The sequence below is a fragment of the Ruditapes philippinarum genome, unplaced genomic scaffold (assembly GCF_026571515.1).
Source record: "Ruditapes philippinarum isolate M1 unplaced genomic scaffold, ASM2657151v2 ctg17653_1_1_1_1, whole genome shotgun sequence".
NCBI classification, from domain to species: Eukaryota; Metazoa; Mollusca; class Bivalvia; order Venerida; family Veneridae; genus Ruditapes; species Ruditapes philippinarum.
In genome coordinates, this window is record NW_026864402.1 from 1 (window position 1) to 15,380 (window position 15,380).

General features: G+C 32.7%; 1 long non-coding RNA gene across 1 annotated transcript; it reads right to left on the reverse strand.

Moving 5' to 3' along the window:
• Positions 1–2,518: 2,518 nt before the first annotated feature.
• LOC132725457 (uncharacterized) lies at positions 2,519–14,233 on the reverse strand. Its single transcript, XR_009625060.1, has 2 exons — positions 14,142–14,233; positions 2,519–2,557 (listed from the first exon to the last, which is right to left on the reverse strand). It is a non-coding gene; the product is annotated as an uncharacterized LOC132725457 (long non-coding RNA).
• Between the last annotated feature and the right edge of the window lie 1,147 nt (positions 14,234–15,380).

The following is a 15,380-nucleotide window of genomic DNA, read 5'->3' on the forward strand; positions in this document are numbered from 1 at the left end:
GAAATTTAATATCGGTTCGTGAAATTTTACTTTTTTTTGTGACATTCGGCCGTACCTCAGTGGAGTACCTTTAAAGTAAAATCCTATAAGGAATGAAGAAGTTGGAGTGAAATACCAATTTCTCGAAAAAAATCTAAGTTCAAAGGGACATAATTCTGGAAATAGTCTTGCTAGAGTATTTAACCTTCTCAAAAATGTCGAGTGATAATAAGAAACATATATATGAAGTTTGAAGTAGATACATTAGGAAATAAAGAAGTTATTTAAAAAAGACAACATTTTTTCCCCTAAAAAATCTAAGTTCAAGGGAGGTAATACTGATAATTTTTTGTGCCAGAGTTATAAACCTTGTCACATATGATGTGGTTGATGACCAGAAACTTATATTTAAAGTTTGAAGTAAACACCTTAAGAATAAAGAACATATAGTGAAAAAGCTGAAAAAATTTAAATCAGAAATCTTGAAATTCAGGCTATTTGTTGCCATAGCAACCAGAATTTTTAACATAGGAAGAAAAGAAAAAGATGTGCATAATCCCCAGACTGCCATCTACGCATATATCAAGTTTCATAAAAGTATTTTCAGTACTTTTTGAGTTATCACTGGATCCAGTTTATGTGTTAAATTTGCCATATTTTCAGACTATTTTGTTCCATAGCAACCAGAATTTTCAACATAGGAAGAAAAAAAAAAAGACGTGCATAATCTCCATACTGCCATCTATCCATATATCAAGTTTCATAAAAATATTTTCAGTACTTTTGCGTTATCGCGGGATCCAGTTTTTGTGGACGGACGGACTGACGGACTGACAGACAGACAGACAGACGGACAGACAGGGACAGACGGACAGACAGACAGACGGACAGACGGACGGAGGGTAAACCTAAAGTCCCCTCCGGTTAAACCGGTAGGGACTAACTAGAGTGTTAACAAGATTTTTCTATTTTTAGCTCCGGTGACCTAGTTCCACATGCGATTTCGAACTCATCCAAGCAATTACCTATACAAGCATCCTGACCAAGTTTGATGATAAATTGAGTCGAAAATGTGACCACTAGAATGGTTAACAAGGTTTTTCCATATTTGGGCGGTGTGACCTAGTTTTTTTTCATCCAAGATGACCAATGTTCGAACTTGACTTAGAAATCATCAAAACAAACTTTCAGACCAATTAACAGAATATTTGGATCACAAGAGTAGCCACTAGAGTGTTAACAAGATTTTTCTATTTTTAGCTCCGGTGACCTACTTTTTCATCCGAGATGACCCATGTTCAATTTCTTCCCAGCAATGACCTAGACAAGTTTCCTGACCAAGTTTTGATGACAATTGAGTCAAAATTGTGACCACTAGAGTGTTAACAAGGTTTTTCTATTTTTAGCTCCTGTGACCTAGTTTTTCATCCGAGATGACCCATGTTCGAACTCATCCGAGCTATCACCTATACAAGCATCTTGATCAAGTTTGATGATGATTGATGCAAAAATGTGACCACTAGAGTGTTAACAAGGTTTTTCTATTTTTTAGCTCCGGTGACCTACTTTTTTCATCCGAGATGACCCATGTTCACACTCATCCGAGCTATCAACTAGATAAGCATCCTGACCAAGTTTGATGATGATTGATGCAAAAATGTGACCGCTAGAGTGTTTACAAGGTTTTTCTATTTTTAGCTCCGGTGACCTACTTTTTCATCCGAGATGACCCATGTTCGAACTCATCCGAGCTATCACCTAGACAAGCATCTTGACCAAGTTTGATGATGATTGATGCAAAAATGTGACCGCTAGAGTGTTAACAAGGTTTTTCTATTTTTAGCTCCGGTGACCTACTTTTTTCATCCGAGATGACCCATGTTCGAACTCATCCAACCTATCAACTAGATAAGCATCCTGACCAAGTTTGATGATGATTGATGCAAAAATGTGACCGCTAGAGTGTTAACAAGGTTTTTCTATTTTAGCTCCGGTGACCTACTTTTTCATCCGAGATGACCCATGTTCGAACTCATCCGAGCTATCACCTAGACAAGCATCTTGACCAAGTTTGATGATGATTGATGCAAAAATGTGACCGCTAGAGTGTTAACAAGGTTTTTCTATTTTTAGCTCCGGTGACCTACTTTTTCATCCGAGATGACCCATGTTCGAACTCATCCCAGCTATCACCTAGACAAACATCCTGACCAAGTTTGATGATGATTGAGGCAAAAATGTGACCTCTAGAGTGTTAACAAGGTTTTTCTATTTTTAGCTCTTGTGACCTAGTTTCTCATCCGAGATGACCCATGTTCGAACTCATCCGAGCTATAAACTAGATAAGCATCCTGACCAAGTTTGATGATGATTGAGGCAAAAATGTGACCGCTAGAGTGTTAACAACTAAATGTGAACGGACGACGGACGGACGACGGACGACGGACAATCATCGATCCTAAAAGCTCACCCTGAGCATGCTCAGGTGAGCTAAAAATATGTTTATTTCTTTGGCTTAATAATGTGCCAGTTTACATACCTTCTGCTGCTTGAAAAACTCTTCAAAAGATCCTTGAAACTGAAATCAGATTACAATTATTTGATTCTTTACTTAAACATACTTGATTGTTCTAGTTTACAATTGACTTTATACAACTTTTTATTGAATTGTATAATTGGTACATGTAGGTTGAAACTTATTGGAAATATAATTATTCAGTTTGGAGGCACCTTCTTGGTAAGAATACTGAATAAGGATCACAAGTTAGAGGCATACCCCAAGTATCAGTAATTGTGACCGAAGTGGCCCAATAATAATACATTGTACATAGTATGAATGATGTTATTTGAGATATTCAAAACAACAGCATACTGATATTGTTAAAAAACCTAAATGTATAGCATACACCCCTAGAAAAATCGTTCATCATGATTTACCAGTCAAATCAGTCCATCAATGCTTTAAATCTGAATTGTTTCAAATGAGCTACCTTCCAATAAAATTATTTGTCCATGCGTATCTGATAACAAATTTTGATTATCTTTTTTAATCTAATTTGTATCACACAATGTCAACAGCCTTGCAGGTCAGATCAAGCCCACAGATTGATCAGTTATTATCAGCTGTCAATGAAAAAAAAACTTTTAATTAAGAAATAATATATCCAAAACTGTGATTTTTATTGCTCATAACATCACTGTTTGGAGTTCAGATGCGGGGAATTATATCACATAAAAGTGATATAATGATGCGCATCTGAACGACAAACAGTGATGTAATCAAGCAATAAAATCACCGATTTGGATATATTATTTCGATTCTAACACGACATCAACAAATAAATGCTGCCCGTTTTGTGTCCGTTCTTATTGTTCAGCGCGCCACATTTTTAGTGGTTACGTCACGTTAAGTGGGAACAATAATGTTATTGTCAACGATTCTAGTGATGTCATTTAGCTGCAAATTGATATTAGCCTGGAACCCCGTTGTATCGATCTATTTACACATAAATCACAACTGCAGTTATAAAAATTAAATCATCCTGAATCTTTATTTTGTTTAATTTATTTTGATCCTTTTGTCATGTACTCAACATCACTAATTCCGCGTCATCACTTATTTCACGGTAATGGCATATTTTCATGTTACCAGTGTTAAATTTGGTCAGAAATGACATATTTTCATTCAAACACCTAAACAACAAAGTTTTTTGTACAATATATTTTAAATCTTTAGATTTTGATGTAAAACAGAACAAGATTTTACAAATTTCTGTAAAAAGCAACAATAGTCCGTTAAAATTTGTGCATACGTCTGAAACATATACGTCTGAAACAATCATCATTTTCTAAATGTTCTTGTTTGTTGAAAAAATAATTTTTGAGTTACAATGTTACAAATAGTTTTAATATTTAAAATTAAGCAAAATAGCATGTAGAAATTTTAACTGAAACATGAAAAAAATGAAATAAAACACCATTACCGCCATTTATATGATGACAAAATTGTTTTCAAAATGGCTGACATATGGTCTACGTCTTGCCATTTAAACTGATTTTGGCTGAATATATTGTTGTTTTCTTGTGTCATACAGCAGAAAATACCACTATGTTACAGCTTATGACAATTTTTGTACCATTAGTAATTATGTTTCATGTGTTGCTCTTTCTTGTTTCAAAGCATTAAGTACCATGAACTAAGAGAAGCACAGTATAATATTTACATGGCAAAACATCACTGATATATAGCTTTTAGCTTTGGAATATACAGATATTTTACAGACATGTCAAAAACGTTGAAGAATTAGGTCACGCCATTGTGTGAATCGCTCAATTAGTCAAAGTTTGGGAAGCCTGAACCTCTTTATGTTAGATTTTTTCACTTAATAACAAACAAAGATGTCTGTTTTAAAATGTCAGCATTAATTTGGGAACATTTATTAGACAGTAAATGTACTTTTGATAAGAACACACTATTATATGTCTATTTATTATCTACAATGTCTTGCGGGCACTGGAAACACATTTTTGACCATTTTTAAGGCACAAAAAACGAATGTGAAAGATTTTCGTGACAGTGTTGTTAATGTTAACAATCAGTAGGTGGGGCATTTTGCAAGAAATCAAAAGATTTGTAAAAAAAGATCGATACAATGAGGCCATCCTTAAAAAAATGTTTGTTTGCAGTAACGCGAACCTACTCACAAAATTTGCCCCTACTCAAAAGGTTTTTTTCATGGTCTGGATAAAAAAAAAAATTTTTTAATCAGAAAATTATGCCTTGTGCTTTGTTTTTGTTCTTTTAAAGGTTAATAGAAGAAATAAAATGTATGTATTATTTAATTAGAATTCATTTATCAATTTATCAATTGTTACCAGATTATCAAAGCATAAATTGTCCAGCATTTTGAAATTCCATGTTTATTTGGGAGTGCAGTTCAATAATAATAATAAAAAAAAAAAAAAAAAAAAAATTGACCTACCTACCCACCTTGAAAATTCTGGGTCGGGTTACTGCAAACAAACATTTTTTTAAGGATGGCCTGAATAGCACGATACAATGTAGTCCAATAAATAAGACGTCATAGGCTTGTTATAGTTTTATGTCGGTCAAGTCTGACGTCTAATAGTTTTTGCTCAAAAACACATAGCATTATAAAAAACTCAAAAATTGTCTATTGTCTTGCCTTTCAAGCTTGATTCAAAAGTTTTTCTTCTTTTCTTTCAATTTCATGCTCAATCATAGACCAAACTTTCAAAAATGTATTTATCAATTGAAAATAAAATATAAACATCAATGTCTTTTAGTCTATTGTCAGGCAAATTCCGCAATTGTTGTGAATCAGTTTAACGCTTGCATTTTGCTGTGCAATTAAAAATACATAAAAGTAATCAAAATATACCAATAACCTATTATAACAATGTGATATAAACTCACCTGCGGCTTCAAAATATTTCCCCGTTGAAATTTCTATAAAACACCGCCATCTTGACAAATATAAACAACCGTCATCTGATTGGTCGTTTTTTTTCCGAAATTTACGGGTATATTTTCGGGAAATAAATCGACCAATCAGATGACGGTTGTTTACATTCGTCAAGATGTCGGTGTTTTATAGAATTTTCAACGGGAAAATATTTTGAAGCCGCAGGTGAGTTTATATCACATTGTAATTATAGGTTATTGGTATAATTTGATTACTTTTATGTATTTTTAATTGCCAAGCATGATAAATGCTTGTGATATTATCTCCAACGATTGCAACAGTCGTGTAACTTTGTGTTTCCTGCGTAGCCACGATCGATGTCGACCTCGCAAAAATGAACAGTTTTTTGTTACTTTGAAGGCCAGTACTCGTCAAGTATAGGAGATATAAGAAAAATTTTACATTGGTTCGATAGATAAATCATTCGACTACAAATTGCATAATTCCTTTTTATAAATGCTGTATCGTGTAAAAAACTGCGAGGCAAAAACCCTTATTGGGCATAGACACCTTCTTATGGGGGTTGTTACCCTAGTCTATATATTAGTATATAGTGTAATGGGAATGGACTAAGAATTCATTTCTGACTTAGGATAAATGTTTTCTACCATAAACAGTCGGGCATACTTCCTGATCGGGAAACAAGGGGATTTCCCCTCAATGTTTCCCGATCAGGCAACAAACGTCAAAATCTTTCCCGATCGGGAAGTTTTTTAGGCCTTTTTTATGTAGTATAAGAAAAATGGCCGCTGCATAACAATTTTCAATCCACTTCAATATGAATATTACATTTTAGTTCAGAAAAGATACATCTAAAATCCTACCGAGTCATTTTCTTTTTAAATGTTTACAATTTAAATAATCTGAAAGTGAACTTAAGTAAAGTTTTTAGATTTTACCAAAAACTAGCCACTTCCCGTTTTGGGAACATTGCTTCCTGATCAGGCATCTAGCCAAAATATTCATCATTAAAAGTTTAAGATACATTGCTTCCCAATCTGGAAGTACCTTATATTTATTGTAGTACCTGGCCTTGATGATTAGAAATTGCCAAGCCTGGTCAGTTTTTAAAGACATGTGGAACATACTTCAATCACGACGAGTAGAATATATCTGGCGAAACTTATGTTCTTGTTAGGCGTAATAATACCTATCAAAACATTAGCTATACTTGACGGACAGTTCAAAAATCATCATTACAATACAAAAGTTTCATACTGTTAAGATTGTAAAGCACATGTTGAACAACATTGCATAGAGTGTAATTTCTCAAAACAATTACCATGCAGCTCAAATAATTCAAATGTTGACTAGAGCTCACTTAAATAGTTTTTTTGGCTATAGCTCAAGACGTGTTTGCATACTACATGTGTTTGTAGTGACTGTGTCATATTTCTGAAACTTAAGTGTATAAAGCAATATCTGATGCAAAAATTATTGTTAACATTTTTAAAAAGTATACTTCCAAAATGATTGTATGAAATAAATATGATAATTTATTGCCTTAAACGCGAATGGCGCAAGAACAAAATCATTGCTAAACGGATAAAACCCTACTTAATATAGCAAAACAGTATTGTGTTCCTGTTTACTTACAAGATTCATTTGTATTTAATAACAGTGATATTCTATGTTACATTACTTTTTCAGGAGTCAACCATATTATGATATAATAATGGAACCAGCATAATTTTGCTGTTAATAAATATTTAAATATTTCGTAAGATATAGAACATACCCTTTAAGCCACTTTAATTTTAAAAAATGAATAAAATATAAGATAAAATAAATAAATAAAACAAGAAATATCATAATGACATATATGCCCCCCCCCCCTTCTAGCTGAAATTGAATGAAATCTATCATTATTAAGTTGAACAAAATGGAGAGTAGCTGGAATAAATGTTATACTATCATGTACATGTAACTTTGAGCATCTACTTTGAACATTCAAGGTTATTGTAACCGGGTAGTTTTGAAGATAATGAGTAGAAACCATTCTGACATTTAACGTCCTTGTGACCTTTGACCTAAAGACCTCAAAATCGACAGGGGTCATCTACTAATTATAACCAATCAATAAGTGGAATATAAAAGGTTAAGTGATAAATAGTTCTCAAATAATGGTTAATAGTTTTCAAAATAATGAACGCAAACCATTATGACATTAAAGGACCCTGTTACCTTTAAACTGGTGACCCCAAAATCAATAAGGGTCATTTACCACATATGACTTATCAACACATGAAATAGGAAAACTTTGTGAAAAATACTTTTTAAGTTATTGTGCGGATACTATTTTGACATTCAAGTCACTGTGACCTTGACCTTTGACCTAGTGACTCCAAAATCAAAAAGGGTCATCTTCTAGTTATGACCAATCAATATGTGAAATACAAAGACTTTCTAATAAATAGTTTTCAAGATAATGAGCAGAAACCGTTCCGAAATTTAAAACACCTGCAACTTTGACCTTTAAGCTAGTTACCCCAAAATCAATATAGGTTATCTAATAGTTATGACCAATCAATATATGAAATATGAAGCCTTTTTGATAAATAGCTTTTAAGATAATCAGCACAAACAATGTGGTCTAACGACGGATAAACAAACATACTTAAGGTCCCTGTGACCTTGACCATTGACCTAAAGACCCAAAAATCGATAGGGTCATCTACTACTTACGACCAATCAATATGTGAAATATAATGACTTAGTGATAGATAGTTTTAAAGATAATGAGCTTAAACCATTCAGACATTTAAGGCCCCCCTGTGACCTTGACCTTTGAACTAGTGACCACAAAATCATAGGTGTCATCTACTACATATGACTAATTAATTTGGAAATATAAAGACTTTGTGAGAAAAAGTTATCAAGATAATGAGCGGAAACCATTCTGACATTTAGGGTCCCTGTGACCTTGACCTTTGACAAAGTGACCATGGAATCAATAGGTTTCATCTACTATAGTTATGACCAATTAGTATGTAAAATATGAAGACTCTGTGATTAATAGTTTTTAAGATAATAAGTGAGGTCTACCGATGGACTGACCGACCAACATTAACATAACATAACTTAACATTTTTTTTTTCAACATAAAATTGTATACATACAAATTATAGTCATACAGATATTGTGTGGACATTAGCAAATCAATATACCCGCTCTTCTTCAAAGTGGGACATAATAAAAATAACTAGGGTCGGGAACGAATAAGAACCTACATTGATGTTCGAATATTCGTTTTCCATATTTGAATATATTCAAATATTCATTTTTACAAAATTTGAGAAGACACCGCCTATGATGCTATCATTTGTATCTGAACTGCTAGACACTCCAGACTTCAAAAACATTCACACCATGACTCACATGTTGATTTGTTGCACAGATAACTTTATTTGTTGGTGTTGTCCCAAGCAATAATTCCAGAATAGAACGCGCTAACTTAAAGAAGAAAACTTCCCAAACAGGAAACATTTAATGGTGAATATTATGCTAGATACCTGATCAGGAAACAGTGTTTCCAAAACGGGAAGCCGCTACTTCTTAGTAAAATCGTAAAATTTCACTCAAATTCACTTTCAGATAATTTTAGTTTTAGGCATTTAAAAAGAAAATGACTCGGTAGGATTTTAGATGTATCTTTTCTGCACTTAAATGTGATGTTCATATTGAAGTGGGTTGAAAACTATTATGCACCTGGTGCATAGAAAAACCGGAAAGCACCGGATAGCACCGAAATACCGGAAAGCACTCAAATTTCTCATAAAAACATATGAAAACGTTAATTAATCGGCTTGAAAGTGTTACCAATCGATTTATTAGATCAAAATCTTTCAGACAAGTCATTTTTATAAATATATATTGATAATTATTACGAGTATTTAGGAAAATAGATATATCGAGTGCTTTCCGGTCCTGTTAAGATACATGTACATTACCGGATAGCAATATTGTTTATCCAATTAATACATGAAAACTTTATTGTAATTATATTATGATTATTTTTACGATTATTTAGGAAAATAAGATATAAAGAAAAACTTATGAATTTTCGTTCAGTTCTGTCTTTATTTTTAACATACTATGTGTACCGAAAAGCAATGTGGTCATCAGTGGAGGACAGTAGTTGTTGTATTGTTTATCACACGTGCTAATCCATGCTGATTAAAGACCTTGTATATTGTAGCACAAAAAGGTGATGATTTAATCAATTTGTACACAATTATGATAATTGAGAGTACCGACATGCACATCAAAGTTGCATTAATTAGACACTGTCCTTTACATGCACATTAAATTAGATAATTAGAAAATGCAATTAACTACACACTCTTTTGATATAAAAATTAATTTTGTTTAATGAAGATTATTACGGCACTCATGAAAAGAAATGTTTGTAACGGATATATACGAAATCTCTTAGAACTTTATATCAAGGTGCTATTAAAATTTACTCTTATTTGAATAAAATTGTATATAAACCTCAACAAAATTAATCCATTACCATAATTTTTATGTAAATGCTATTAAATCTAAATTGGAATATCTCTTAAATAAAATATCAAAAATCATGACGGAGTATCCGTGCATTGTGTGTACATTAGAATGTGCTGATGATACAATTCAGTGTTCAAATTGTAAGAACTGGTTGCATCGTACTTGTACAAATTTAAGTGACATTAAGTCCTGGTCGGATAGAAATTTAGTATATCTATGTAAGTGCTGTGCATTCCGTGGATCGGATTATGATGCTGAAGGTGCTCTTACGAGGTAAGTACAAGTTTTATTATACTCTTGGTGAATGTCTTACCACTAGAAAATGTGAAGTAAATTTAATAATAGTAACTTGTAAATTATTTCTTGAACCTTTTTACTTTGCCTAAAAGCTTAGTACATCATTTGGAGGCATGTTAATGCATGATATAGTGGCAAGACAATCGTTAAGACTTATCATATATGAATATAGAAATTTATAATCAACATTATTTTCTAAATGTAATCCGAAGAAGAAGAAGAAGACATATTATATCTGTTGATGTATTCTATACTTGAACCCATTCTATTACTAACTTACGTAATTTATGCGCAGAACCTGAAAATTAAATGGCACATATAACAAAAAATATTTTAATATGTAAAAAGCTTTATTGATAAACAAATGACAATATAAATCTGGATTTCTTTCGTAATATATGTTGGGCCCTTAAAAGGGCCGTTTTTAAGCTACACAAAACTCTGCGTAGTTTGCACTGATATTTGTGCATGCCGTTATTACTCGGTGTTTTACCCTCTAGATGCACGAGATCTCGCGCATAGTCCCCAGGAAATTTTATGTTAGGAAATCTCAAGAAATTGTTTTTGAAAGTTTTTGCCAAATTCTTATTTATGTGTGCCCGCTGTTTATCAAAACATTTTTTGGCTAGCCCCGGACACTTGGAAAAATCACCACGTGTCAATATCTCACATACAATGACCGATAACATTGACATGACATTCATTTTGTTGTCTGGAATTGCAAATTTTTCATACGTACGTTGCAAACATTTTTTTCTTCTTCACAGTGCCTGAAAATTTTTGTTGGAAAAAATATGTTGAACATAAATATTAAGTATCAATATCAATGTATATTATATAAAACTTATATCACGACCGCAATAGTAGGTTCGAGTGTGTCTTAAGATGTCATTTATGCTCATCAGGCTATAGTCTAGCCCATACTGAAATGGATTTACCATAATATAATATGCATTGATATTAATATTACATAAAAAAAATCTAGGGGTCTGCCTATGTATATATATTTTGTAGTTTTATATGTATATAATAATGAGATAGTTATTTGTTGATTTTGTTTTTAAAACATCACTGTTTGTAAATATAATTAAATTATAAGTTTAAATGACATTTCAATATCATATATAATACCTCAAATAATCAATCAGTTAAATACATCCAGTTATTGTGTATTATTAACACCTCTTTAAATGTGATAATTAAATCAGCGTGTGTCCGTTCAATCAGCGTGTGCCCGTGTAATAAACGAGGCGTGAAGTGTGCCTTGATTGATTTCAATATCATACTTATTTTTCAATTATGTATGTATATATGTTTGCTAAGTTCTGTTTTATATCTGTTTATTTTGTTCTTAGTAATTAGTTTCGTTTATTTTTATTTATTGCACTGTTTATTGTCAAAAATAAAAAAAAACATCACTGAAACAATTATTGTTCTTCTCTTCCTGCTATTTTGAATCCTCTTGTCTTCCATATAGCCTACAACAAATAAATATATTAGACAAGGTACATACATTTTAAATATTTATATACCATCGGTATGTCTGAGGTAAGAGGCCCAGTGCTTTTCGGTGATGTATTACTATTACTTCACAGGACCGGAAAGCAATAATGGAATGTGCAGGACCGGAAAGCACTCGATATATCTATTTTAATATCTATTTTAAACTTTTTTATTCGTAATATTAATTATAAAACAAGAGCTGTCGGTAGGACAGCATGCTCGACTATTCTTAGTGCTTGATAGTAAAAAAATGCCTGATACAGTTACCTCCTCCTGTCTACAGGTTGGGGTCATGATGTTGAACAAGTGTGCAAAGTTTCAAAGCCATATGTCTATGGACTTTGAAAATATTTGAACTATTACAAAAACTTTAACGTAAATTCTAAGTCGAAAAAGGGGCATAATTCTGTCAAAATGCTTGATAGAGTTACCTCCTCCTGTCTACAGGTTGGGGTCATGATGGTGAACAAGTGTGCAAAGTTTCAAAGCCATATGTCAATGGACTTTGAAAATATTTGAACTATTACAAAAACTTTAACGTAAATTCTAAGTCGAAAAGGGGGCATAATTCTGTCAAAATGCTTGATAGAGTTACCTCCTCCTGTCTACAGGTTGGGGTCATGATGGTGAACAAGTGTGCAAAGTTTCAAAGCCATATGTCAATGGACTTTGAAAATATTTGAACTATTACAAAAACTTTAACGTAAATTCTAAGTCGAAAAAGGGGCATAATTCTGTCAAAATGCTTGATAGAGTTACCTCCTCCTGTCTACAGGTTGGGGTCATGATGGTGAACAAGTGTGCAAAGTTTCAAAGCCATATGTCAATGGACTTTGAAAATATTTGAACTATTACAAAAACTTTAACATAAGTGGTTACGCCGACGCCGACGCTCGGGTGACTGCAATAGCTCTACTTATTCTTATCGAATAGTCGAGCTAAAAATAATGTCTGGGAGATTTTTTCCTAATAAATCTCTTGGTAACGTTTTCAATTCAATACAATGAAGGTTGTACGTTTTTTATGGAAAATTCGAGTGCTATTCGGTACATATACTTAACAAAACCGGAAAGCATTCTCAATTTATTTAACATTCATAAATCTTTTAAATAATCATAGAATTTAGAATAAAACATGAAATAATACTGTATCATACCTAATAAATCGATTGGTAATATTTACAATACAATTAAACAAAGATCTTATGTGATTGTTTGAGAAATTAAATTGCTATTCGGTAATGTATATGTAACTTCACAGGACCGGAAAGCACTCGATATATCTATTTTCCTAAATAATCGTTATAATAATCATATTATAATTATAAAAACATGTTGTCTGGAAGATTTTGATATAATAAATCGATTGGTAACACTTTCAAATCAATAAAATAAAGTTTTCATGTATTACTTTGATAAACTATATTGCTATTCGGTAAAGTACATGTACCTTAGCAGGACCGGAAAGCACTCGATATATCTTATTTTCCTAATCAAACGTAATAATAATCATATTATAATTATAAAAACATGTTGTCTGAAAAATTTTGATATAATATATCGATTGGTAACATTTTCAAACCAATAAAATAAAGTATCCATGTATAACTTTTATAAACAATACATGTATTGCTATCCGGTAATGTACATGTATCTTAGCAGGACCGGAAAGCACACGATATATCTATTTTCCTAAATACTCGTAATAATTATCAATATATTTTTATAAAAATGACTTGTCTGTAAGATTTTTATCTAATAAATCGATTGGTAACACTTTCAAACCAATAAAATAAAATTTTCATGTAATAACTTTGATAAACAATATTGCTATCCGGTAATGTACATGTATCTTAACAGGACCGGAAAGCACTCGATATATCTATTTTCCTAAATACTCGTAATAATTATCAATATATAAATATAAAAATGACTTGTCTGAAAGATTTTAATCTAATAAATCGATTGGTAACACTTTCAAACCGATTAATTAATGTTTTCATATGTTTTTATGAGAAATTTGAGTGCTTTCCGGTTTTTCGGTGCTATCCGGTGCTTTCCGGTTTTTCTAAGCCCTTATGCACCGGCCATTTTTCCTGAACAACGTAAAAATAGGCCAAAAAACTTCCCGATCGGGAAGGATTTTGACGTTTACTGCCTGATCGGGAAGCCTTGAAGGGGAATCCCCTTGTTTCTCGATCAGGAAGTATGCCCGACTGATAAAATACATATTTTGTGAACATTCAATGAGCCGTACCCCTTTGTTTGCTTTAAAACGCAGGTAAATCGACGTAGATCTACTCTGAAATTAAAATTAAAAACAAACACACACACACACACACACACAAATGCACCTAATAATACTCACCGTCATTTTTTATTTAACCTAAACAATCTGTATGAAAGGGTAAAAAGACCAAAAATATAATAAACACTTAAGTTGTTGTTGTTGTTGTTGTTGTTGTTAAAACCGGAAGAGTATTACTAATACAATTACACTATAAAACCTGTAAACGTTGTCGTCTCTTACTGGTCTGCAATGACGTAAACATGGCGTGCACACGTATTGGCTATCGGCTGTGCTCGTAATATCCCTCGCATGTCGCGTGTGCAGAAGTAAATAAGCTTATTATTTATATGACACTGGAATTTCCAGTGTTCATTCTTTAGCACTATGTCGAAAGACATATAAAAGACGGACACTATTATATCTGGAAGGAAAATCAGTGTAGGAATATAATTGGAACCACTCACCGGGAAAAAGATTAGCTCTATGAAGAATGATCCCGAACTAATAAATGAAGAATCTGAAATATATAGATCCACTTCAAAAAAAAAACAAAAAAAAAAAAAATTTGTCTGCTTATATATTGTCTGATTTTCTCAAAATCAACTTGTCGAATATCTAATCAAGTTCAGGATTTTCATTTATCATTTCAAATAACATAACTGAGCTAGTATTCAACGTCAACTTCAACGGGGTTTCTCGACAAAATCCACGAGGTAGACATCGACGTCGAGGACGTCACTCCGGATCATAGCAGTAAGCCACAGAGAATATACCAGAGCACGGTTTAGCAACATTATCGGTCCTCGACAGGCTGTTAAGCAGTTTACTAGTACTAGTTGCTTTCACTTTCGCATGGACCTGCATGATTAATGTACAGTGCGAATGACCGTAGAAAATATTTCATGATCAATCACAACGAAAGTGATCTGCATCGTACGGGAATCGAACCCAGGTCGCCTGATTCACAGCCAAACGCTCTACCTATTGAGCTAACTGTACGGACTATCTGTAGTCTACGCTTTAATGAGGGACACCAAACTATATTTCTTTATGTAAAAACTGTGAACTTTTAAACGATAGTGTTATGGCGCATGTGATATGCTTTTGTACAAAAAACTCTGCAATTAAGGAGAAAACAATTATGGGATGCAATAATTCAATCGAAAGGCATGGATATATTCTTATCCCTTACAACAACAACAATAGAAAGTCAGTGCTGGCGCGTTGTTCAGTTTGCTGCAGATAATGATGGGAAGATATTGCACAATTACAGTATTGCAAAATGCCTATACAAGTTGTTCAAGTATATATAATTGC